General features: G+C 41.3%; 1 protein-coding gene across 10 annotated transcripts in view; it reads left to right on the top strand.

Moving 5' to 3' along the window:
• SLIT2 (slit guidance ligand 2) overlaps positions 1-25,731 on the top strand; it is a 297,113-nt gene that overhangs the window by 63,612 nt on the left and 207,770 nt on the right. The gene's annotated exons all lie outside the window — the stretch shown is intronic.

Genomic DNA, 25,731 nt, shown 5'->3' with positions numbered 1-25,731 from the left:
CTCAGTGCAATGATTAATGTAATTATTATTTAGAACATATTAGGCAAGTAATTAAGCACTTGAGATTACGCCATCACTGTGCTGTATGACTGATAATTAAAACCAGTATGTTATCACTGCTGTAATTAACAACTTGTGAGAAAGGGCAACATAGTATTTTTCGGAAGAAATATCATCTTAAAGGGGCAGTTCAGCTTTCAAAATACCCCCATGGACCTCACAAACTGCAACTTCCTGGTCATGCGGACCAGTTGCACTGAAGTCCGAGTGGCTGCGACGCCCCGGGGCGACTTTGTGGAAGTTTTCAGTGTTCCCGTTGAGAGAGAAAAACGCAGCACTTACCAGAACCATCGGCACCTGTGCACATGTTCTGATAACTGTTCATTACTTCAATGCTTATACAGGTATTCTTGATTTAGAGATTTTGTTTTTAAAAATGTTTACATTTCCAAACATGCAGGTTGAACTGCCGCTCTAAAAAAAGGAATTATTTGAGGTCTACTGCTGCCATTAACTCCAGGATTCAGTAAGCACCAAGGCGGAGTATCACGACTGCCATTTACCTGAGCGCATCGGCACTTACTGAATCTCTTACTAAGTGAGAGCTTAGCAGCCATTATTATTTTGGTCTTGGGCTCGTTCCTCATAAATACACTGTTTAAAAAAAATCAGTGAGGAGGGAAAAAGTAGCGCAGTGAAAAAAAACGTTTTTTTTTTTGGACAGTACTGTATTGAAAATAAATCTTTAAAATATAACAAATATCCAAGGGAAACAGCTCTGCAAACAAAATACACTGCAGTTTGATTTAGAGTTTTGAAACCGCTATTAAAATAATTGCCCAATCAGCTAGAGATTAATATGAAGTATGATTAAAGATGGCATAGGAGGACTTTTTTTTTAGGTTTTATTTTCACATCTGTTACCAAGTCTGTAACTGTTGATAACCTCTGGCTGGCAATGGTTTCATTTTAGTCTTGTTCGTTTTGTTTTTGAAACCTATGCGACATTCCCCTTGATATGTTCAATCTTATTCTTCCTGCCTCTTACCCATGACATCTATTATATGTTACGAGGATAACAGGGTGCCAGCAGCTCGCTTCATGGCAAGCAGCTTTTAGCAACAGATCAATCTCTTTCTTCCACTATACCCATGTACAGTTCGAGAATGCTTGTACGCAACGTGGATTATTACCTACGGTACCAGTGTGGTAACCTTTGCCATTTTAATATTATTGTCCTACTACTCCATTGTACGGTGCTGCAGAATATGTTGGCATTTTATTCATAAATGATAATTAGACAACACATTGTTGAATTCTGCATTTTTTTTAGATTGTATGCAGATTTCAGTTAATGGAAAGGGGTCTGTATGGGGACCATCAGGTGAAGAATGTGCTCACACACACTATAACGTGTCCCGCGAGGCAGGTGCATGATCTGTGAATTGTCTATAGTGAGATGCACTACTGCCAGCATCCAGTAGAGATCAACATTTTTACGTGACGTGTATGGAACTCATTTCCGAAATGTGCACCCCCTCATTGTTTCAAGTGTTTTTTGGTGGATATGTACAAGTCAAAAAGTAAGAGTAAATATTCAGGACATTTGAAAGACCCGAGGGTCTTCAAGAAACCCATTTTTGAGAGTGATTTATCAATGAAAAGCCTGATAAGAATCAAGATGTTCTATGTGTATCTACTAATGTCTGTTTTGTTTCTAACCTTTATGCCTCTCCCAGGGTCTTGACATCAGATAGCACCACAATAATAATTCCTATTTATACGTATTTTAACCTGTGTAGGTATCTGAATTGCTTCATATTGCTGGTATTGGCCTATGCTGCTGAGAATATATGTGTGTGTGTGTGTGTGTGTGTGTGTGTGTGTGTGTGTGTGTGTGTGTGTGTGTGTGTGTGTGTGTGTGTGTGTGTGTGTGTGTGTGTGTGTGTGTGTGTGTGTGTGTGTGTGTGTGTGTGTGTGTGTGTGTGTGTGTATTCAAGTTTTGCTTCACTGCAAACTTTTTTCCAGTATCTTTCACATTAACTATTTTAATTGTCATTTCCATTAAAAGGTACTGCAAATTGTACCTCCGTATTGCATCATTTTTCATTGGGGCTAGCATTTATAGGAGAACAATATTTTATTTTAGCAGGGCCACACATTGTTTTGTGTATTGCGAATTAATAATAGATATTTCAAGAGACTGACGGGTATATCTGCTTTTATTGCATTTTAGAGAGTGCATTATTGGTAATTAATGGTAAATAACTTTATTTGTTGACTTTGCCATAATATATACACTAATAAGTGCAGGCAGCATTATTGCTTCCATTTCACATAGCATGGCTACCATTTTTTGTCTATCATATGAGGTTATATTGACCCCCTTAGAAGAGAAAATTGATACTTAAAATCTTGTTTATCTTTTCTACTATTTCTCCTTAGATGACAGCCATGTATAGAGCAAGTGTCTAAAACACTTTTTGAGTTGCAGGTGAAAATTGACCTATTGCAGGAGATCTTCCCCCCCCCCCCCCCAATCCAGCCTAAGGGGCTTAAATTTATCATAGAGAGCAGACAAAAGAATGCATTCTTACATCATGAGGCATACTGTTATCCAACTTGCATCAGAACTGGAGAGCGCAAATGGGAAGATCTGTTTGATGCACTTTAATAACCCACAGCAATGTCTTTAAAATGTTGTTCATTCTTCTAACTTGCTGATCTTACAGAAGTTCATGATTTCCTCTTTGGTGGAGCCAGTTTGTCGATATTCGTGCATGTTGCACGGCTCTGGAAAATGAGTCTGTATGAAAAGCATGTAGTGTTTGCCTTGTTCTTACATCAGAAGAATTTTTTCTTTTGTCCATTTTATGCTTGTTATCAAAGGCTTAAAATGAAAGCTTTGTTTCTCCAATAATGGCTCAGTGTAGGCTTACATTGTTGATCCCCGCAGTAGATGCAATGTAATCCGCTTTGGTAATGCGAATTTTTAAACAATCATCAACCATTGCTATTAACCAATCTGTGCAAATGGCAAAAACCAGACAACAACTTCAAAAGCATTTGGTGGCGAAACAACATGCTTCCGAACATTTGTATAGTTCCTGTTGGTAGCGGAGCATTTGTGACACGCACACGTTCCTGAATTGCGGAGCATTTGTGACACACATGCAAGTCTAAATGGAGTACAGGTCATTCTAAAGTGCTGGAGCATATTATTATTCTTACAGAAAATATAGCCTTGCTGAAGTAAAGCTGCTTATAAGCTGCCCTGTATTTCAGGAGTCTTGGTGATTTGGTCTGTGGCATTCTCCCACGTAATGTCTATGCACAAAGTTTACATACAAAAGCCCTGCAGCTAAATTAATGTAGGCTTATTAGGTCCTATTTGATCAAGGAGAAAAATAAACTGCTTTACAAACAAGTGGTTTTGTGCATAATCTTCCACTTACCCCGGATCCAATAAGGCAGAAATAAACCCGGGAGTCGTTTATTGTGCCCCACTCTGTAGATTAACAAAATACACAGATTCCCAACAAGCTCTGAGAAACCCCAACCATTACCACATAATATATATATGCATGTAAGTGTCAAAAGGAGTGCTAGTGGGCGTGGCTAAATGTATACAACAAAAAACAAAAATGCCCAAAGCTACTTCCAATGTGACAAAAATACACAGTGCAATACCTATATATCTCTTGTAAAAAGGGTCATTTAGTTTAACCCTAGTTTTTTTTTTGTTACTCTGTAGATTGTTACAATTTCACAGGTTACAGGTGCAGTCCCACTAAGACGGTCCCAATTTTTTTTACCTTTAGTGTATCTTTTATTCTGATCTTGTACAGCGTTCCTAAATCCTACAGCTCTTTCCTGCTTTGTAGAATTAATTCCCCATCCATTTTACTAAGCTGCAGAAGAAAAGTTCAGTAGGACAAACTACATGTCACGCAGTGTATGTTTTATACATGTTCCAGCTGCCAGCTCTGTTGAAAAGTAAAAATTTGCGTTAAAGTAGTATGGTTTTGGTTGTAGTACTGTTTCCATATGAATCGATACATCGAAAACCAGGAAGCCAGGGGTGCATTTACTTGAATGTATGCTGTAGTTATCCACAGGGTGCCTTGTTGGGTAAATAATAGATCTGTCATCAATGTTGGCACTTAGCTGGAGGTAGAAAGCAATTAACCTAATGTAAAGTGTATAGGGAAAAGGCTAAATGTTTATTTTTCTTTATATTGTACACGCCCAAGACATATTCTTGATATATAAAGCAATAGCTTTCACGTAAAAGGACACTTAATGTCCAGAGTATTGTCTTCTTCCAACCTACCAAATCTGAAAGCTTATAGTAACTAATGTAAAGATGTAGGTCTGAAGAATGATTAATATTGGCTAATGCATTCCATGCAAGTGGCTGTTTTTGGCATATTCTGCCAGAGTTGAATAGGTCAGCGGCAGGAGTCTTGCTTGCTTGAGAAATAGCTGGAAGCACTTTAAAAGCTATGGTAATAACATGCTTTACTACCAAACGGACCCAACGGTGGGTGACAATGAATTGTGTCTGCTGCTGTTACCCAATTTCATTTTCTGTCCGATTTTATTCACTTTTTAACTTGAACATCTATGAGGAGCGCATTGTGCCAATACTTAAATGGCTGTGTTTTGTATTGTAAGTTTTGGATCCTAAATTTAACATTGAGCTTTTTTTTTTTTACATAGAAATGACATTGTGTACACATTCCTGTCATCAAAGGTGATGTTCAGTAAACAGTGTGTGTTCTCAGGGGGTTCCTTTCTGCTCCTACTGAAAAGTCACATGATTGATGAGTATCTCTGGAGCATGCTTACAACCTAAAAAAAAATTAAAATAGGCAAATTATGGTTGTGGGGTTTTTCCAAGTAGAAGAAATGTTTTTCCATTGAAGGTAAGGGCTATTATTTTACCTTCTTTCGCTACCATTCCAACAGATTGGACACATTCATTTGTTATATTTTTGTACATGTGAATCACGTGCTCACAATTTTTGTATCCTCTAAATTCCTTTCTGTGCTATTTACATTAGCAATACAGGTACATAGCTATACGCTAAAACTAAAACAAATTCCATCATATCCATTCCCTACATGAATTTGCTTTTCAGACCCGAGAAGTACATTGAATTGGATTATTTTTTTGCCCTGTGCGTACTATTATTTTTGCTGTCCCAGACACCAAATGATTTCCCCAATTAAATAACGTTGCTGGCTCAAGATTTTAACTTTTTTTTTAATGTTTTAAATGGCAGACCTGAGTCAATAGAACACGTCCCTTACGGCTCCTTAACATGAATCATGGCTTCTACGTATACGATGCCCCCTTTTAGCATCTTGTGTTCTCCCTATCACAGGAAATAAGTGGGGTCCAGTGGTTTCTGTTGGATCAGTGGGAATGATGCATTTTGCTGAACTAGCATGTTCTGACTGGTGAAATGAGCCATGGATACTTTCTGCTTATTGCAGTTATTCAAAATCACTTAGCTTGAAAAAGGACAGGGCTTTCAATTATTTGCCTGACATTGTAATCGGAATAAATGAAATAATTTCTGCCAGATTCAGCAATGAACAGGGGACAGAAGGTCCTATGGAAGAAACTTTCATGCAGTATGGAACTTGGGTGTCTAGCAACTTTTATTGAGAGATAAACAACATAGTTTAAGGATGAATTCATTCTCTTATTTATGACATGTAAAAAAGAATGCAGTGAGAATGTAAAGTTATTTCAAAAAGTATTCGTAAACCGTACCTGACTTAAACATTTTGTCTCTCACTTTGCTCAAAATGCACATTCCTTAAACATCTTCAGTGCTGGAGGGTCTTGCAGTGTATTAAGGTGAAAATCCAGCTGTTACTTACTTAACCTCTTTTCCTTTGAATTCCATAAGATGCATTTCCGAGCCATGTATTCCTGGCTATGGCAAATGCTTACGGTGGTATAACAGGACTTGTGTTTTTCTTTTTATATACTGTACTTTGTATGTTGTAAGATATATTTGTCATCAGATTGTGTAGAATGTCTCCCTTATTTGTATTCTGTATGTGTTAATTCGTTACCTACTGTACATATTTGCATTTGTGTAAGCCTATTGTTTCTGTAAATCCTAAACATACCATGTAGATTTAAGCTCTTCAGACAGGGCCCCCCTATTTAACAATACACTGCCGTGATTGTTAGTACTGTATCTAGTTTTAACTACTGCTCAGTTATATCTCCTATCTATAGTTTATTCAAATGTTGGCAAAGCACAACTGGTATTTGACAAATATGATTTGATGTCCTTGGTTTCAACATTTTTCTTTTTAATTTACAGTACGTAATCTGAAGGACTAAAATCATTTTTATCTTTAGTTTATGACAAATGTCTTCTTCTCCCTAAGTCAACTGTAATGGTTTTGTGCATGGAAAATATATGGTGTTTTCTTGTGTCTTTTTATGGTTCTATGGGAAAGACAGATTAACAGGTAACGTTTCCAAAAATGTCACCATGAAATTAATGTACACTGTCCCCTCTCTTAAGAATACATGCTTTTCACTTGGACCGAAGATAACATCTTCTGCGACTCTGGTTCCAGTGAAAGTTCTGCTTTACTTTATAAATACTGTATCTTACAATGCAAGGAGTAAAATGTTATCTATTCATGTTTTCAGGCAGCAGAAGAAGGGCTTTGCACAGCTCACTTCCCTCAGTAACAAGAATTTTGAGGTCTTGGGAAATATTTATTGGTAATAATTTGATTGCACAAAGCATTCTTCATGTTAACACAGACACAGAACACAGGCCTGTTCTCATTATTATACTGGATGTAAGGATCTTGACCATTTGACCCTGAATCAATACATTACATCTTGTGAAACAGAGAAATTCTATTTCAACACTAACTTTATTTATTTTTCTTTCTCAATAAGTAAAAAAAATTTTGTAAAAACACCCACAAACTCAAGTTTAACTTTTTTTTTTAAAGATTTACAAGATATGAAATATGTTGTTCACAACATTATAGAAATATGCCATCTGTTGTCTGCATTGTAAAGTATATCTTATAGAACCCTAAAAGCAGCACACTGTTGTAATTACTCCTTAACATAACCTCTGCTTCTCCTTTCGTTCTTTTCTAATACATTACAAATAGGCATAGTCTATCCACACCACACTAGTTATTAATTTGTATTATCTATTTATAAAATGTTTTACCAGTAAGTAATATATTGAGAGTTACCTCTCATGTTCAAGTATGTCCTGGGCACAGAGTTATATACTACAGTACATGCAGTCTGGTTGTTTGGATTATTCCATAATTGTGCTTATGCAGTTTGCCGGGTGTTGTATGTACATCACTGCACCATGGAAAGGGTTCAAGTTTAATTATAAAGTATTCGGGTGACACATGAGTACTAACATGCATTCGGCATGTGGCTTTGGTAACTCAATTCCTTTCACAGCTATGGACTAGATTACAGGAAGCCAAGTGATTCAGTCTGTGATAATCCACAAAATGATTCTTTTGGGTGGAGATCAAACCTGGGGTGGAATGCAGTATCCCACTGACTAAACTTGTGAATGCCCCTAAATCAATTAAGAGGTTAAATGCCACTTTTTCCCCCTAACCGTTGTGTATAAGCTTGCAGCAATATTGCATGGAATTTTCTGCAGAGAATGTAGACGTGCTTAAATTGACCATTTGCACATTGGTGGGAGTTTCTAATCTGTATTATTCAAGTTGATTCCGTAATTTATAGGTATTTGAGTTTTGTAGACTTTTTAAAAACTTTTTGTTTATATATATATATATATATAAACAAAAAGTTTTTAAAAAGTCTACAAAACTCAAATACCTATAAATTACGGAATCAACTTGAATGATACAGATTATATATATATATACACACACACACATATGGGCCAGCATATTTCAAACAATTGTGCTGTGAACGACAATAACAACAAAATGAAAACATTGCTATACACTGCTACAATATATGAGGTGCGCCCTGCTCAAAGGAATTTATACTGTATGAATCTGTAATTTACACTGATGCATTCAAAATGATAAAATAGTTGTCCTTGAGTGGGTTGCTTGACTATACAAACTTGGCTGCTTAATATGTAGACTAGGGGTCCGTATTTACCAAACTGTGCTAGGCCATAAGGCTACCTGCAGCCAACTCATTTGGTATAGGTCTCCAACCAGATGCACAACTTGTTATTAATTAACACCAGAAATACTAGAAGATCTCTAAAGCACTATAGAATTGTGCTCTACACTTGCAGTAGGACCCAATTGTCACTATCGCACTTTAATGAATAACGCCCTTGGAATGGGGGCAACAAATAAGACCTGATATCCTTACTGAAGTGTTTTGTTTTTTAAATCTTCACTTCTGGGAACTACGGACAGACTATATTTGGCAAAAGACAAAGCAATACTATATTTGTATGTTGTCAAAATACATTCTCATGTTTGTCATTAACTTGGCCCTCCCTAAAATCTGGTGTTCCTGGTGTTCACCTAGAACAATGTTGATTTTCAATGCAGTGGCTAATATAAACAATTTAGTGACTAATATACATTTATGGCTAAATGTTGATTTTCAATGCTAATAGTATACAATTTGTGTTTGAAAAAATACATTTGCATAACAATTTAAAACAATAAGTTTAATTGTACAGTCATACGCTGAGAAAAAACGTCTACTTTTTACCTCATGTTGTGTGACAGCCAAACAGTTTGTTGCTGTATTACAGTGAGTATCATACTTAGGACTTTTACAACATCTGGAACACATAATGACTTGTTCAAGGTAAAGCTTCAAGGTGAGAAGAAAAATGTAAATGTAGGCCAGATGATCCTAAATGCATGTGTCAAAATCAAATCTCAGAAGAGAGATAATTTAGTGAGCATTACAACAGTAGCACATCTGATTTAACCATTAATGTATTTCAAAAGGACTTAAAAACAATTACTTCCTAGGGAATCATGGATACTGAACAAGGTTTAATGGGACTTTTTAAGGAAAGAGGATTTGGTAGAGCTCGATATTTCAGATTTTTCCATACGTGTGTACTACCTGCAAAGTAAAACAAATGTGTTTAACAACTGTGGTGCTCGTTGTAACATATTACCTACTAACATTTCACTAAACACAAACATTTAACATTTGTTAAAGCAGATTAGTTGCAGGCTGTAATACTTTGTACCAGACCAGCATTAAAGTGCTTCATATGTGAAATTATATTATGCAGAGCTTTGGAAACCTCCTAGGTTTCTTCTTCAAATGTTCAGTGGCAGGACAGTTACAGTAGAGAGAAAATAAACTCTGTAGGGAGTGACATGGTGGCACGATTTGCATAAAGTATGCTGGGTGTTAGAGGGGGGTGAATTGCAGAGGTTTCGGGCTGTTATGCTCACACCTCACACGTTTTCACAAATGTAGAGCAAGACATGGATTGTATGTTGCCATAAAGTGTCATGAATCCAGTATTTTGATTTAAGCCATTGTTTTTGCGTTAGAGGTTAAATAGGGTTTATTTCCCATGTTTCTCTCTTCTATGTATTTTGATGATTGTTTTTGAGAATTAATACGGATAAGTCAGATAGCAGGCGTTGTGCTTGGGACAGTGCTGTCCCACAGGAGTATGGTGTCTGATGTGGTGGATTAGTGGTGATCCATCCAGGTTTGAAGGGCCTGTTTTGCTTCTCCAACATAGTTCGTATAAATAGCTCATATTAACTATTGGAGAAACCAAACAGGCTCTTCAAGCCAGGATGAATCACCATATCGGACACCAATACAAGAACTCCTGTCGGACAGCACTCTTCCCAAGCAGTGCACTCACTCTAACTTACCTGTTCATTCTCAAAAGAAATTATACAAATAAACAGGAGTGAAGGAACATGGGCATTAAAATATATTCACTTCCGAACTCTATAAGCAATTGAGATACTGGATTCATGACACATTATGGCAACATGCAATTCTTCCAACTTTATAACATAATTAACATAACGGTTTAAACTACCGGTTTACCATCCTTAGATTTTTCTACTAAGCCGTTTAATAAATGGTTTAAAATACCCTTCTTTGATTTTCCACTTAACATTTTAATTTAGTGATGGGACCTTATAATGAGGCAATCCAAGCAGCGATAATTCAACAAATCTCTTTCACGTTTTTTTATTTTCTCATGCTGCCTCCTGGCTGCTCTTTCCTCTTACGTCAAAACTATGAAAATGTGTATTTTATAAAATTATTATTATGGGGGAATAAGTACTGCTATCACTGCATTTGAAGTAGGTGAACCTGACTCATGTCCCAGCAGCCTTTGTTGGATCCCTTATCTGTCGGTGCTACAGGCAGAATGCATTACATCGCAAACTCTACAGGGCAGGTACTTGGTTTTGAAACCTCTTTTCTTCATATCCACATATAATGCTATTTTGGAAAAACAAAATACTGAATTATTGCCTGATTTGGCTACACCATTAGCCCAGCCCTAAAACAGACATTCCGCGCGGCACTTGAAACAAAAGATTTAAAAAATATATATATGTGCAGCTTTTGATTATCTTTTTATTGAAAACTAATTACCTAAGCTGCCGATCGATTTTGTTCTCCTGTGATTTGATCAGCAAAGATCGTGCTTCCCAGGGTTCACTAAATGGTTGCCTATCAGTTTCTATCATTCTGTCTGTCAGTGTAAGGCCGTGTCCATGGTGAGCGCGACCAAAATGCCGTGCCTCTGAGGCAGGCCATAGAGCGCATGACCGCGCGCGCGATAAGAAGCGCCGGCACTCACGATCCATGAGCAGACAAATACATTTGTTTCTGAGTCGCGCGGTGGCCGGGTCATGTGACCGGTTCACCCAATGAGGGCGAACCAGCTCTGTGATGTCACGGCCACGCCTCCCCGTCATGTCTACCCCTGTGCTCCAGCTACAGGCTCGCGTTACGCCACGTGGGCTCACCATAGACGCGGGGTAGCTCAGCAGCTAAAATTTATTCTTATATTAGTATTGTTACGGTTTGCAGCTCAAACTGCTGGGAATATTGGCAACAAATGATCACAAACCTCTTGCACTGCCGGGGCGGTGGGCTAAAGTCTGCTATAGAAATCAAAGGGTGCTTTAAAACGTATAAAAAATGGCATTGAGTTGAATTTAAAAAATAAGTTATCTAATACTAGAGACCCCTCTCTCCTTTGGGCTTCCCGCTTTCTTTCTCTAACCTCTTCTTTTGGCCTTCAACAGTGGACTGCAGCCAGCACCCACAAGGATGGCTACTACTTAGACCTGGTTTTCACTAAAAACTTCTCTCTCTCTGATTTCTCCATTTCCCCTTTTCCTCTCTCTGACCATAACCTCATCTCATTCTCTCTATCTCGCTTCTCCCCTTCTCCACCTCCATCTACCCCCCGATTCTGCAGAAACCTGCGCTCTATTCACTTACCTGACTTTGAGTCCACTTTACACTCCTCCCTCTCCTCTCTCAGCTCTGCTACAGACCCTGACAACCTGGTCAGGAACTACAACTCTGCCTTGTCCTCCTCTCTTGATCTACATGCCCCGCTTTCTCTCTGCCGCACTCACCCTTCTAACCCTAGACCCTGGCTAAATTCCCACACGCGCATGCTGCGTTCCTCCACTCGTTCCTCCGAACGCCTCTCGCAGACTTCCTTCACTACAAATTTATGCTATCCTGTTTCAACTCTGCCCTCTCGCAAGCTAAATAAGCCTACTTTTCTTCACTAATCAACATGCACAAGTCTAACCCACGCCGACTGTTCTATGTCTTTGATACTCTACTCAAACCACCCTCAGCTGCCTCTCCTTCCTCCATCTCCGCTCAGGACTTTGCTGACTATTTTAAGGAAAAGGTGGAATCCATCCGGCAGAACATCCCCTCTGTTTCTTCCTCCCATCCTACACTTCTTCCTAACTCTCCTCCTGCCTTCCTTGACTGCTTTTCCACTGTCTCAGAGGAGGATGTGTCACTGTTGATCGCCTCTTCTCCCTCTACCACTTGCCCTCTTGACCCCATTCCCTCCCATCTCCTAAAACCTCTATACTATAATCCCTACGCTCACACACATTTTTAACTCCTCCCTCTGCTCTGGAACCTTTCCATCCTCCTTCAAACATGCAACAGTCATACCATTACTCAAAAACACCAAGCTTGACCCTACCTGTCTTTCTAACTATCGACCTGTCTCCCTCCTGCCTTTTGCCTCGAAAGTCCTTGAACGACTTGTATTCTCTCGCTTGCTCCATTTTCTCAACACCTATTCTCTCCTAGACCCTCTACAATCTGGCTTCCGCACTGCTCACTCCACGGAAACAGCCCTCACTAAAATAACTGGCGACCTCCATGCTGCCAAAGACAGAGGTCATTACACTCTGCTCATATTACTCGACCTCTCTGCAGCATTTGACACCGTGGACCACCCTCTTCTCCTTCACATTCTCCATACTCTTGGTATTCGGAACAAAGCTCTATCCTGGATCTCATTCTACCTCTCCCATCGTACTTTCAGTGTCTCTTCTGCTAACACCTCCTCCTCTATCGATCTCTCTGTGGGGGTACCCCAGGGCTCTGTCCTGGGACCTCTTCTCTTTTCTCTGTACAAACTCTCTCTAGGTGACCTAATAACATCTTTTGGGTTTAATTATCACCTCTATGCTGACGACACACAAATATACTTTTCAACACCCGACCTTACACCTGCTGTACAAACCAAAGTTTCTGAATGTCTCTCTGCTATATCATCCTGGATGGCCCTCCGTCGCCTTAAACTCAACATGGCTAAAACAGAGCTCCTCATACTTCCTCCGAAACCTGGCCCTACTACCTTCTTCCACATTACTGTTGGAACTACCATCATTCACCCAGTAGCCCAAGCACGCTGCCTAGGGGTCACACTCGACCCCTCTCTCACATTCGCCCCTCACATTCAAAACATTTCTTAAACCTGTCGCTTTTTCCTCCGCAATATAACTAAGATACGCCCTTTCCTCTGTTGCTCGACTGCTAAAACTCTGACTCAGGCCCTCATTCTCTCCCGTCTTGATTACTGTAACCTCCTGCTGTCCGGCCTTCCTGCCTCTCACCTGTCTCCCCACAATCTATCCTAAACGCTGCTGCCAGAATCACTCTACTCTTTCCTAGATCTGTCTCAGCATCTCCCCTCCTGAAATCCCTCTCCTGGTTTCCAATCAAATCCCGCATCTGACACTCCATTCTTCTCCTCACTTTTAAAGCTTTACACTCTTCTGCCCCTCCTTACATCTCAGCCCTAATTTCTCGATATGCACCATCCAGACTCTTGCGTTCTTCTCAAGGATGTCTTCTTTCTACCCCCTTTGTATCTAAAGCCCTCTCCCGCCTTAAACCTTTTTCACTGACTGCCCCACACCTCTGGAATGCCCTTCCCCTCAGTACCCGACTAGCACCCTCTCTATCCACCTTTAAGACCCACCTTAAGACACACTTGCTTAAAGAAGCATATGAATAGCACTGTGGATATTCTGAACACATGATACATAAGGCCATGGCCATGTTTGGCGCTTGCTCGCTCTCGCTTGCTGCCGCTCGCTCTACCAGGAGCTTTTTGCTGTCCTTACAGAGGAGACAGCAAGCGCTTGGAAGGCGGGTATCATTGTGTGTGTGTGTGTGTGTCACTTGGTAGCTGTCAGTGTGTGTGTGTCACTGGGGAACGTGTGTGTGTGTGTGTTATATAATATTTTAAAAATTAAAAAAAAAGACATGTTGTGAGAATAAATTATTTATTAACATTATGCAACTTTGATAAATATATTCACACACGCACACACGCATACACACACACACACACACACACACACACACACACACACACACACACACACACACACACACACACACACACACACACACACACACACACACACACACACACACAAAGCCACACACACACATGCATACACACATGCACACACACACACATATATATACACACACACACATGCATACACATACACCCACACACACACACACATGCATACACATACACACACACATGCACACACATATACATACGCACACACATATACACACACACACAAAGGCACACACACGCATACACACATGCATACACATACACACACACAAAGCACACACACATATACATACACACACATGCACACACACACACATGCATACACAAAGGCACACACACACACATGCATACACAAAGGCACACACACACATGCATACACAAAGGCACACACACACACACACACACACGCACACACACACACACACACACACACACACACACACACACACACACACACACACACACACACACACACACACACACACACACACACACACACACACACACACACACACACACAAAGGCACACACACACACATGCATACACAAAGGCACACACACACATGCATACCCAAAGGCACACGCACACACACACACACACACACAAAGGCACACACATGCATACACATACACACACACGCATACACACACACACACACACACACACACACACACACACACACACACACACACATACACACACACAGGAGACATGGATCGGGGCAGAAGGGGGACAGACCGTCAGGGGGCGGGCCGGGGGTGGGCCAGCCCCCGGCCAGTGACGTCACGGAGCTGGTTCGCCCTCATTGGGCGAACCGCTCACGTGACCGGCCTGTCTCGCCGGCAAGCGGGGGAATTTTAAATTCCCCCAAGACCTGCGCGCGGAAGCGCAGGTGATCCCCTACTAAAGCCACTCTAATTGCGGCTGTAGGGGCTCAGTGCTGAGCGGGAGCGCGCCTCAGCGCGCTTCCGCCAGCAAGCAGGTAACATGTCCGGGGCCTAAAGCTTGGCCCTCTGCAGACGCACTTAACAGAACTCCCTCCTACTGTCTCTGTACGTTCTCCCTACCTACCAATTAGACTGTAAGCTCCTCGGGGCAGGGACTCCTCTTCCTTAATGTTACTTTTATGTCTAAAGCACTTATTCCCATGACCTGTTATTTATATTATCTGTTATTTATTTGATTACCCCATGTATTACTACTGTGAAGCGCTATGAACATTAATGGCGCTATATAAATAAAGACATACAATACTACAGAACTAATTTATTTTAAAAAAAAAACACGTAGGATATTGCATTAATTGTTCCTTTAAAAAAGCTTCGACTCCAGATTGAAGCAGGGGGTTTCCAGAGCTGAACCCCATTCATTTCAGGTCCCCGGCACCCTCTGCTTCCTGAGATACTTAACTACGAAGGGGGTGCCGGTATCTCCTGTAGTTTAAAACTCTCGTGTCACATGGGCCAATAGGAAGCTGCATCGGATGATGTCACAGCTTTCTATTGGCCCTCTGGGAGCCGGAGCGTTGAAAATCTGCCATAATGTAAACATTGGATGCGAGCCCGAGCGGCTACCGGCGCCTACTTCCGAGGTAAGTATAAGTGGCAGTGGGGGTCTCGAGCTGAAATGAACGGGATTCAGCTCCGGAGACCCCCTGCTTCAATCCTGCGGGTGGTATGGATTGCTGCTTTAACAGAGAAAACTTACCCTAAATCAGGGGTGCTCAACCCCTGTCCTTAAGCTCCCCCAACAGGTCAGGTTTTCAGGATATTCCAGCTTTAGCACAGGTGGCTTAATCTGAGGCTCAGTCAAAGACTGAGCCACCTGTGCTGAAGCAGGGACTGATGAAGCCAACTGGGCTGAAGCAGGGACTAATTAAGCCACCTGTGCTGAAGCGGGGATATCTGGAAAACCTGACCTGTTGGGAGGGCTTGAGGACTGGAGTTGAGCACCCCTGCCTTAAATGATCATAAACAATAACCAACGCAAATGTCTTGCAGAAGTGATCACCAAAGTTTTGTTGTTTATATAGCAACATAGGGTGTCGTTTGTGGCTTGATGTAGGCACAGAATATATTATGCATGTTAATAAACTGTAAAACAGTTACTATGAGGAAAAGGATGGATACAAGCATGCGGAGAACAGTGTGCATGGGTATACAGCTTTGCTACATTCATTAGAAAGAGAACGAAGAGTTGTTACTGCTGCTGTGCAATAAAACGAGGCCAATCACACTGCTGCTAATTTAGAGCAGAAGTTCGTCCTTTTGTAAACCATGACATATAATATTTACAACATTTTGAATTGAAGTAGTCCATATGGCATAGATGCGCTTTATCCTGCTAACGTTGGTACAGTACATGATGTTTTATCAGTATTGTCATCCTGAAGTTGTACTGAATAGGCACATCAGCAGTGTGTCGTGTACTGCCCACTGGTGTGACACTGCGGCATGACAAACTAAAAAGTAGAGTGCGGCAAACTATACAATAGAGCAAGGGTGCGCAAACTGAAGGGCGAAACATTTTCTTGGGGGGAGGAGGGGGAGTGGTTACAGAGGCCCCACGCTCTTCCTCAAAGCATTTAAATTAAATGTCGGGGGAGCGCGCGAGACCTCTATAAGTTCCCTTACCTTTTCTCCGGCGGCTTCTGGCGATGCAACGTGGCATCAAATAACACAATGTCACCTGATGTCAGAAACGCCTGAGGCAAGGTAAAGGGGGGAGGGGAGGCGCGAGCAAGGGGTGAGAGCAGGCAGGGAGGCGCAGACGAAAAAGTTTGCACACCCCTGCACTAGAGGGATTTAGACATGGTAAAACGTTTTTATAAATAAATAAATTGTTGCAATTATCTGCTAAAATAGCAGTCCTATTTAAAATCATACACGGGTATCATCTCTAGTATCTTGCCTTTGTTTACTTCCCAATTTAAATGATACCGAATTTAGATTTAAGATTAAAAAAAAAAAAAGTCTGTAGACTCGCCGGGCTGTAAACCGTACAATAAGTGCCATGGAATATATTATATGTTGTGTTCTGCATTACTGTGGCAGGGACGCGCCACCCATTACAAAGTTACAGTATAGTGATCTGGGATGGTTAGCAGAGCGGTGCATAGTGGCAGGTAAGAGACCCCAAGAATATTATTTGCCATAAAGTATGTGTCAAAAATAGAAAGCTATAACATTGTTTTCAAAGTGACATGGGGGGTTGAGATGAAAAAAATGTGCGTGAAAGGGCAATGGATTATATACATTTGCTTTTTGACACAATGCAGTGCTGTAGAATGTAACTAGCAGAAGTACAAAATGACGATGCGTAGAAAGTCTGTGCAGTAAAAAAAGAATCGTAGCACTGCAATATCAACTACTTGTGTTAAAAAAATAACAACGTGTAAATGTTTCAGTGTCAACTGCATGCTCACAGCACGTTGGGGGAAGTGAAAATAGCATTCGAATGGACTATTGCTTTTAGTGTAATAAACCAAGATATCAAACATACCAAATGCATTACTACAAACAGCCGCTGTAGCAGGAGCTAAATTGCTAACACCTGTGGGCCGAAATGTTGAAAGGAAAGGGAGACTGAGCTGTGCAGGTGTTAATGTGAAGGGTGACTAGCTATCAAGATAAATGTAGTGCAAAATGCCACTGAAATTACCCAACATTCAGACATGTCAGTTCCAGTATCTGTTACATTACGAGTCTGAAGACTTTCTTATTTCAGCTTCTTGCCACTTTCTGGTATGTTGTGCTCTGGTTGACCATAGAAAGAGTGCTTCCAGCTACATGAAGGTGGTGGACGTTGTTTTGACCTCACTAGCTCGGCTCTGATGTTGACAGGAGCCCAATTTTTAGATTCCAGAAAGCCTAAAATCAGCCAGACTTCAACATTAAAAGGCTGAATTGGTACAGCTGTGTCCTGGTCATTGGGTAAGTGTAACCTTACTTGTGGGGACCTCCAATTTCATATAGTTGAAAGAAACAGCTTATTTTATACAAATTGTCATGTATCATAACTAAAATATAGTGAAACTAGAAGGAAAAAATCGTTGCAAAGTACTTTATGGTATTTTTTTTCTCTTCATATTTATCCATTTATTTTTTAGCCAATTGGGTCTGTTTGTACAGTAATATGATGTGAAGCCCCCTTGCTCTAGAAGATTTTAATGAATTGAGCTTAAACCTTCATATAGAATAGAAAACCATCATCCCGGGAATTTTATGGAGAAACTGGAGTTTCATATATCAGATAAGTTGTGCGTATTGAATAATGTGTGATCCATCAATTTTACGTAACATATGGACCTTTTGTTAATGAAAATCAGAATATGGTATTGGTATGTACTGTATAAATGTTAACACAATATTGATTATAAATAGTAGATTCAATCCTATACATAAGAATTCAAAAGGACAAAAAAAGCAAAAATCATGTCATAAAAATTGATGCCGAGATACCACTACTGCTTTTAGAATGTATTCATGTGGTGTCACCATAGTATGGTATTATATTGGTCAAAAATGGGCAAGATTATGTCCAAGTAGCATTCTATTAACCAAGCAACTAGAAGAACATGTGCCACCATATTTGGCTATATCATCCTGGATGGCCCTCCGCCGACTTAAAATTAACATGTCAAAAACGGAGCTCACATATTTCCTCCCAAACCTGGCCCTACTACCTCCTTCCACATTACTGGAAGTACTACCATACACCCAGTAGCACAAGCACCCTACCTAGGGGTCACACTTTACACCTCTCTCACATTCAAAAGGTAGCCAAAACCTTTAGTTTTTTTCCTACAAAATATTACATGATACACTCTTTCCTTTGTTGCTCGACTGCTAAAACTCTGACAGACCCTCATTCTCTCCCGTCTCGATTACTGTAACCTCCTGCTGTCCGTCCTTCCTGCCTCTCACCTGTCTCCCCTACAATCTATCCTAAATGCTGCTGTCAGAATCACTTTACTCTTTCCTAAATCTGTCTGTCTCCCCTGCTGAAATCCCTCTCCTGGCTTCCTATCAAATGCTGTATCACACACTCAATTCTCCTCCTCACTTTTAAAGCCTTATACTCTTCTGCCCATCCTTAGGCCGAGTCCATAGAAGGACAGGCCGTGCTGAGGCTCTACGCTGAACCCCTGCATCCTCAATGAGGATGCCTTGAGAGGGGGCTCACGCGAGCGTCCGCAGGCGTGCTGACGAGTTGGAGTTTTCAGCCGAGCGCCAAGCTGTTTTTCAGCGCGCTGTCGGCTGAAAACCTCCAATCACAGCACAGCAGTGTCAACGTCACGGCGCCGTGACGTCGACGTATGTGCGTCGCGGGCGATTGGCCCAGCGACGTCACTACCCCGCCTCCAACCACCTCCCCCGGCTCCGATCGCGCACGCTGGCTCGCCTGTATGGGCATGAAATCGCGCAGATTTCAGCAGGCGAGCCTCAGCGTCAGCGCGGCTCGGATCTCCTCACCCCTCTATGGCCCGGGCCTTACTTTTCAGCCCTAATTTCTCGTTATGCACCATCCTGACTCTTGCGTTCTGCTCAAGAGTGTCTTCTCTCTACTCCTTTTGTATCTAAAGCCCTCTCCCGCCTTAAACCTTTCACACACCTCTGGAATTCCCGTCCCCTCAATGTCCGAATAGCACCCTCTCTATCCACCTTTAAGACCCACCTTAAAACACACCTGCTTAGTAAAGCATATGAGTAGCTCAATGGCTGATACTTTACACCTCATACATAAATCTTGGCCCCTTGCAGACGCTCTTACCAGAACACCCTCCTAATGTCTTTGTACGTTCTTCGTACCAACCAATTAGATTGTAAGCTCTTCGGAGCAGGGACTCTTCCTAAATGTTGCTTTCATGTCTGAAGCTTCTTCCGATTATGTGTTAGCAGTATTATTTGTTATTTATATGATTGTCACATGTATTACTGCTGTGAAGCGCTATATACATTAATGGCACTATATAAATAAAAACATACATAGATACATACATACAAGTGGCATCGTTGGTTGTCTGATTGACACCATGTATTTATCATGACAGATGAAAATATTCTGTGCAGGATTAAGCATAGTGTTGTATGTTAATTGGGTTAATATGGAGTGAAAGACTGGATCCTGCTGTTACACCTGAAGTTATTGGTCGGACTTCCAAAACTCTGCCCACTTGTGCTATTGGTTTAAGTTTAAATAGTGGTTCACATGCACAATAGCAGCAAAAAAAGAATACAATGCACTTTCTTATAAGGTGAAAGGGAAAAGCGTGGCACACTATTGAACAGACATGTAGACTTATACGATATATTGTGAAAAATCTTAAACATTAAACGTGCTATAAGTTGTCTTTAAAAGGATAATAAAACCAAAGTAAAATATATAGTGATATACAAGTCAATAAATGCCAAATGGGCGAGTGAACACTGAAAGTGAACAGAAGTGACATATATATACGCGAGAAAACTACAAAAAATAAGTGTAAAAATTAGTATTAGATATTAGTCCAGGCAAAGTTCTAGCAACTTGGCAAAAAGTTCCACATCACTCCCTGTCTGTAGATCCCTATAGGTGTTGGCTCCACATTAGAGATCTAATACAAAAAGTAAAGAAAATGGGAGCACACGACCATACAGTGTAGTATGTATAAAAATATATATTTCTATATAAAGGGTAGTAGGTATTGAACGCACAAAAAGATAAAACTTTAAGGCATGTAAAACAAGTACTCGGCCTGTCAGTGGGGGATCCACAGGGGCACAGGAAATCGCCCAGGACCAGCTCTTCACCGTATTTGCTCTCCTCTGTCTAAGCCAATAGAGAGGCCGACACGGCACCGCAGGGGTCCACCAGATCACAACGGTGCACATCTTCGGGTGGTGGACGTTGATGTTGTCAGTCCAGTATTTCCATGCACAGACGGGGAGGTGGCACGTCTTCCCAACCGCGATACTCACAGCGAAAGTGTGTGAGATATGCTCTCAGTATACTTAGAGCAGTAGGACTTAGACAGCAGTATGCAAAGTTCAACAGGCTCTTAGGCAGTGAAGCAAAATAAATCCTACGCGTTTGGTGGCGACGCCTGTAGGCACTTCATTGGGAAGACGTGCCCCCCATCTGTGCGTGGAAAACTGGGCTGACGACAGCATCGTGCACCACTGCACTGCCCGGAGAAATGAAATCTACTGATTTTGATCAGGTGCACCCCCGCCGTGTCCTGCTGGCTTAGACTGAGAAGAGCAAATACTGTGAATAGCTGCAGTCCTGGGCGAGTGCCGTCCACCTGTGGATCCCCCGCTGAAACAGTGGCAGGCCGAGTCCTTGTTATTACATGCGTTAAAGTTTTATCTTTTTGTGCGTTCAATACTTACCCTTTGTATAGAAATATTATTTTTCTACATGCTACACTGAGTGGTTGTGTGCTCTCTTTCTTTTATTTATGTACTTTCTTAGGCCTCGGCCAGGGTGCCGCTGAGCGGGCGGGCGGGGCTCGCTCACGCTGGCCGCGATGAAACACATTGCGGCAAAGTGTGTGGCCGGAGGATGCGCGGCGCTTACCTGCTTGGCAAGCAAGCAAATTTGAATTTGGTGCTCGCGCGTCACGTGAGCGGTTCGCCCAATGAGGGCGAACCAGCTCCGTGGCATCTTGGCCGCGCCCCCGACATACCCCCTCCCCCTGCGCACGCACCTAGCCGGCCACGAATCACCCGTCCGAGCAGGGCGCAGCACACGGGCGCCAGCGCGCCCGCTCCCTGCCTGGCCGCAGCCTTATGTATCATAGACTCCCGGCAACACAAATGAAGCCAGCATCTTTTATTTCTGCACTAGTTAATTCATTTTGCACTCCAGCCTTCACTTTTGATTCTAAATGATGCACTATTTTTCCATAATATGAGTTGTCCCACCTATGGCAATAGCTATTGCACACACAAGTCTCATAATAACGGCCTAAAATATTAGAGGCATTATCAAATGGCCAAGGTAGAATGAAAAATGCCAAACATTATTTATATTATTTATTTGCTTTTGAGTAAATATACTGTATAAAAAAGTGTGCAGTAATTGTGTTTTTATTAGCCTGTGGTGTTTGACATATGTCCCCTTGTTCCAATAAAGTACCTAACACAGCAGCAGCTGCCTCAGAATGCACGCAGAAATCTCCCAATGCATGGAATGGTACAGATTGTTTCTGTCAAAGAGAATTAACTTTCCCACACTGTTATCATTAAAACAAGTGCTAATAGCAGAATTTGTTAAACCAGATTGTTCTTTTCTAGTCAACAGTTAGGAAAATCTAAATATTTCCCCTGTAATTGACAATCATTAAGCTAAATGGCTGTTCTATTCTTCCCTTTTCAAAACTTAAGGGATTCTGGGACCTACTGTAAGCAGCAGGTGTTAACGTTATACGTTTCTTTATGACATCACTGCCGTGTGAACACTGTAGTTCGCTGGTTCATGTTTTTTTTCCTAGTCCTTGAGGAGAAGTTTAGAATGTTACCGTCTCTCCAGTAAAATCGGAAAGTACATGCTTAGGATTTAGAATGTCATTTGGTAAGGTTATATTTAGGAACTGAAGCAAATTATATTTCAACATGGCCTTGAGAGAGCACTGTGCAGATTGGCTGATGAACAAATGTTCCTCCTATATTACACGGATTAATGGTCTGGACTGAACACGAGCAAGGAATCGTGACTCAAATATACCGACAAACATATATATTTTTTGTATGTACAGTAAGGACATAGAAACACGCACACGCAATTATTGTCTAATTTAAAGCTGCAGACCAAGCGATGTCCTCCCTGTTTTTTTTAATATGTCAGTTATGTACTATGAGAAAATACTTGTAGCATAAAAAACAAAAACAAATTTTGAATTACATTTTTCATGTTTTATAATGTAACAAGCATTTTTGGTTTCTATAGCAACCATTTACAAAGTCATATCCCCTTCCTTTTCTGAAACAGGCTCTGGCTCTTGAGCCCTGCCCTTTTTCTAGCAGTGCACCAATTGTATCTAGTGGCTGCCAGGTCACATGATCTTCCCCACAGAACTTTGCATCTTTGGTCCTCTTCTGCTGCAATGACGGCCATTTAGTGAACCCCTAAGCCGAATCTTCGCCGATCGATCACAGGAGAAACGATCACAGGAGAACGGATCGATTGGCAACTTAGCTAATTACTTATTGTGTGGATTGCTATTGATGCATATATTAAAGGAAAATAATAATTAAAAAAAAAACGGCAGCTTGGACTGCTGCTTTAAAACTATATGCAAGCCCTCTTTTTGCTAAACTTTCACTGTGAAGAGTCTGTGATCTAATTTACTGTTTCTAAAGGGTTATATAATAAGTTTGTTCTGTAATTACTGCATGTTTCTTAAAAACAGTGGAAGGTAGAAGAGAAAATGATTGACATTATCTTTGCTCATGAAATGGGCTACAAAAAACAACTTGAGTTAATTGCATATTTTATATCAGTCGCACAATCCAACTAGGCAGAACCACACACAGAAGTAGAAAAACACTCCTGCACCTACATTGTCAGTTGACCTTTTGCACGGGCAAACATCTGATATTACTGTATACAAATGCTGTGTGACAGCCACATCCTTTAAAAATGTTTAGTTTGCAGTGGTTGGATAAACCCAAATGATGAGCCAGAATACTAAATTCAAATAACGCAATCCTTCTCTGTGCTCATCTTACTCCTTTTCTTTAGCTTTTCTACTGTTGTGATGGGACCTCGACTGCTTCCGGAGGCAGCATAAATTAATAATTTAATTATCAATACAGATCAAACTACATTACACAAATCATGGGTTCATTCATTGTTTAATCATTGTAATTGTTTTCCATGGTGACCCAATAACTCTAGAACCCCTCCTCACCCCTTTGTTGCTGCGAGCTTAGCCCCTGATGTAATGGCCTGGGAGCCGAGAAACGCGTTGGACCTGCTTGTACTGTTGACTGTGTTTCCCTGGCAACAATTTGTCATTCACTGTTTTTGGAAGACCTTCAACTTCTGATGTAATCACATAATGCACAAGTCACTAGGGGATTGTAACGCTTCTGCTTCCCACGAGCAAGACAGGACCCCTGTACTGAGGTGGGGAAGTATTGAACCACGCACCCACAGCAGCGGAAGCGTGCCTGGCAGGCGGATTGTCAATGTTGCCGGGTCTGGGTTGGAGAGAGCGGGTTAATCCAGATACTTGCCAAGGTCTTGGTTTGGAGAGATTAGAATGGTCAAAGTCCGTATAGTCGTGGTCTCGGGTTGAGGAGGTCAGAGTAGTGGTAGTCCGTGTAGCCATGGTCGGGATTGGAGAAGTCAGCAGTCGAGGGAAGCCGAGGTCAGTATCCACAGGAGTTTCCAAATACAAGCCTTGTCGGTACACGAAAGGTTAACTGTAGAGAGAAGCACAAGACAGGGAGCAAGGCACAACAGACGTGGAAGCACAAGGCTACAACTAGTTATGCTCAGCAAGGTAAGACAGGAACTGCAGGATATTTATAGCACACAGGAACCAGTCACAAAATAGGCGAAACAGAGGCGCGGCCTCCACGTAGGCAAGGATTAGCTGCAGGAGACAAGTGGGCTGTAAGTACTTGCCACGCAGCTGGGGAGCGATGCGCGTCCGAGGGAGCGGAGCTAAGCTCCGTGGCTCTCTAGAAGAGCTGCGCGTGCTCTGTAAGCAGAGCGGGGGTGCATGCACACGCTGGTGCCAGAGTAGAGGACTGCGAGACAACAGGTAAGGAGGGAATACGTCGCAGAGGATGTGTTCCCTGGTTCCTTACAGAGATATGGTTAGAGCTTTGGAGCACTCTGACCCAAAAGGAATCAAAACACATTGTTCTCTACATACTTAATGACCTGTCATTTGTGAGTACAATAACTGTTGCGTTTTGTCCTCGTCACTTAGTAAAAAGACATTCTACTCTATATGGTATGCACCTCTGTTACATTTTTTAGGTATGCTGGTTAAAAAATTGGCTTATTCTATGCAAGCCGCAACTTCCTGTAGAAGAGTTTAATACTTCGATTCATAATGGATGATGGAACTTTTTATTTTACTTTCGTTTGGTATTTGTTTATATTTGGGGGTATTTGTGCATGTTCATTTTGGATTTTCACTCATTTCACTTCAGCATACTCTTTGTTAATTGGCCATGTGCTTTATAATTATATTTTTGCACAAATTTCTATCATATTTGCACATTAATGTATTATTACATTTGCAGTTTGAGCATCCAAACAGTACACACCCCACCCACTCACCCATGCACTAATGATGGGGGCACCACACTTATTTAGTTGTTTGTATTTTTAGACATGCAGACCTGAATTCATTGGAAAGTTCCGTCATATCTTGATTCTTGTCTCCTAGAGTAAAATATAGCTGTGGTGAAACATTTCCAGGTAATTTAATGCACTTTCATTAGTTAAAAGTATCCATGGTCTGGGAAACGACTAGGACTGGTCAGAAGTCCCATTCAGACCTGTTTTACAGATAGCAGTGTGTTTTACAGATAGCAGTGAGCTGTACTGGCCTGGGTCAGGCAACCGTTTGTAAATCCTATTGATTCTTCTTATTGTTGCCAGAGTTTTTAGAGGTTTAGATGTAAATATGCATTGCGTTTCATCGACTGTTTTGTGTTTATCAATCAAAAGCAAAATTAAACTAGTGCTAATCATCTGTTAATCCCTAGCATTTAGATGCCATTTGACATAACCAGTCAAAAATTTCCATTGGAATAGTGAGAGAGAAGCACAATATCACAGAGATTCTCCACGTTTTTCTTTAGGAGTATGTAT

This window comes from Ascaphus truei, chromosome 1 (assembly GCF_040206685.1).
Source record: "Ascaphus truei isolate aAscTru1 chromosome 1, aAscTru1.hap1, whole genome shotgun sequence".
NCBI classification, from domain to species: domain Eukaryota; kingdom Metazoa; phylum Chordata; class Amphibia; order Anura; family Ascaphidae; genus Ascaphus; species Ascaphus truei.
Note: the sequence above shows the minus strand (reverse complement) of the source record. Positions and strands in the feature narration are given on the sequence as shown.